The sequence below is a fragment of the Elephantulus edwardii genome, unplaced genomic scaffold (genome assembly GCF_000299155.1).
Source record: "Elephantulus edwardii isolate Elephantulus edwardi_28Jun2011 unplaced genomic scaffold, EleEdw1.0 scaffold00007, whole genome shotgun sequence".
Classification (NCBI taxonomy): Eukaryota; Metazoa; Chordata; class Mammalia; order Macroscelidea; family Macroscelididae; genus Elephantulus; species Elephantulus edwardii.
In genome coordinates, this window is record NW_006399757.1 from 22,204,047 (window position 1) to 22,206,978 (window position 2,932).

Sequence of the window (2,932 nt, forward strand, 5' to 3'; positions counted from 1 at the left end):
AAGCAAGATGAAGCTGTTGGAAGTTTCATTCTCCTCTCCATCCATCCTGATGCTGCCAACTGGTCCAGTGGTAAGAATCTTTGCTTTCCTGACATTGAGATGCAATGCACACCAGAGGCTGCATTCCTTGATTTCTGCAACAAGTGCCTCAAGTCCTCCTCACTTTCAGCAAATAAGCTTGTGTCATCTGCATAACACAGGTATGAAGTAAGAGCAAGCATCTGACTTCATGTTGGCTTTTTTAATCTGCTTTCTAAACCTAAAGGGAGAGCTGGTAGTCTTATGGTAAGAAGTTGCACTACCAACCCCTTAAAGGCACATAGTTTGAATCTGCCATTTGCTCTGAGGGAGAAAGATAGGCAGTCTTTTCCTGTATGGTTGATAGCCTCTGAAAACCCACTGGCGGGTTAGTTATGAGAAAGTTACAACTCAACAGCACATAGCAACAATATCTATGCCTAAAGACTAACTTGTACTCACTCACTCTCTGTAGTTACATAGAGAGCCCTCTTGGCACAATCCATAGAGAGCTGAACTGCTAACTCACAGACAGCACTTCTCTTGCAGTTAGAACTCACCAGTGGCTCAATAGAAGAAAACCAAGCAATCTGATGATCTATAGCCTCCTTCCATGCTGCTGGCAAGTCAGCACTGAGTAGGTTCCAACTTGATGGCAATGAGTTTGGATTTATGTAGTTATAGCAGCAAGAAATCAGAAGATCCACTGTATTAGGAAAATCTGCTTTGAGGGACCTCTTCAAAGTGCTGAAGAGCAATGATGTCAGTCTAGCAACTAAGGTGTGTCCGAACCAGGCCATAGTCTTCACAAGTATTTGCTATGCATCAGAGAATTTGTCAATGCATAAGGATGACAGAAGAAGAATTGATGCCTTTGAGTTGTGGTGCTGGAGAAGACTATTGAACATACCACGCATTGCCCAGAGAACAAAGAGGTCTGTCCTGGAGAAGGTGAAACCAAATTACTCCCTGGAGGTGTAGATTTTGAAGCTTCATCTAACATACTTTGGGCATGTTACCAGGAGGTATCAGTCTTTGGAGAAGGACATTATGTTTAGAAGGAATAGCATGGGAGAGAAAGACCCTAGATTAGAGGGATTGACCTAGTAACTGGGGTTATGGGGGTAGGTGTGTCAGAGACAGTGAGATTGGTTCATGATAGGGCAGTATTCAGAGATATTATGTATAGGGTCACTATGAGTCATAGTCAATGGCACAAAGAAAAAATGGCAATAACAAAACCTATAAGTTATATAGTAATTTCATACAGAAAGAAGGTGTCCAGGCAATTAATATTTGTCTTTCTTATATAATTATGTTTTATATTAACGTAATTAAGTGTTCAGAAATTCACATTCTTCTCAATGCTAGCCATAGTTTGCTTATATAAAGTCTATATCTAGATTAAGAAACTATTGGCTAAACAGAACAAGGGAACACTACATGATTTAAAATCAGAAAAAGTATGTATTAGGGCTGAATCTTTCCTCCATGCCTGTTCACTCTGTACGTTGAGCGAATCATTGAGAAGCTGGACTCCACAAAGAATGTGGCATCAGAATCAGAGGAAGACTCATCAACACCCTGTGAATGCAGATGGCACAATCTTACATGCTGAAAATGAGGAGGATTTAAAGCACTTGCTGCAGATGATCGAAGACTACACCTTCAATATGGATTGAATTTCAACAAGAAGACAAAAATCCTTACCACTAGTCTAAAAAGCACAACAGTTGGAGAAAAGATTGAAACCGTCATCGACTTCATCTTACTTGGATCCACAATCAGCACTGCTGATTTCATTGGACAAGTCCCCTGTCATGAACCTCTCCAAATTATTGAAAAACAATAATGCCAGTTTGAAGAGTAAGGTGCCCCTGATTCAGGCTATGGTCTTTTCTATCACTTGTTATACATCGGAAAGCTGGACAATGAATAAAAATGGCAAAAAAGTTAATGCCTTAGAGCAATGATGCTGGAGAAAGTACTGAATATGGACTGCCAACAGAACAAAACACTCTCTCTCTCTCTCTCTCTCTCTCTTTCTCTCTCTCTCTCTCTCTCTCTCCAGATATGTCTTGAAGAAAGTGCAGCCATAATTTTTCATGGAGGAAAAAGTGACAACATTTTGTCTCATTTTGGGCATATTGCCAGAAGAAGCTACTCCATGGAGAGGAACATCATGCTTGAAAAGGTGGAGGGTCAGTAGAAGAGGGGAATCTCACAGTGAGATAACATAGTGATTGCCTCAATGGACTCAAGGGTGTCAGAGAGGATGAAGATGGAACAGGATAGGACAAGAATTTCAGATATGCTGTTCACAGTGTCGTTATGAATCATACTTAAGTTAATGGTACCTGACAACAACATATTGTTAAGAAATTAATACGGTGAATTATAGGGCCACTATGAGTTGGAATTGACCCAACGGGAATGGGTTTGATTTGTTATTACAGAGAATTTATCAACTGGGGCCTCTTTTGGAAAATAAATACCGTAGAAACTTGAGTTTAGTAGGAAATAAATCCATGATTGGAGGAAACTTGCCAGATGAATTGGGGGGTCCCTGTCACAGAGTCCTCCAGAATTTGGGTGTACCAGACTTGTAAAATACTGTGGCACTCAGGCCTGTTTTTAATTGTTTTTGGTCAAACATTCTTCTAGGCCATATAGCCCTGGTCTGTCCATTTGCTGTACAGAGGTAACTTGTGGTTGCTGTGAAACTGAACACTGTGACATTGATGTTTCAAATTTGATTATGGTTACCCATGGTAGACAGTGTTTGGTGGAGCTCCTTGATTAAAACAAGCTTGGAAGCAGGAGCGGCATCCACTTCTGAAATAGCTTGCCTCTGAAAACCCTATAAACCTAGAGAAAGGATGAAAATTATACAAGTGTCCAGGTCTTTTGTTCA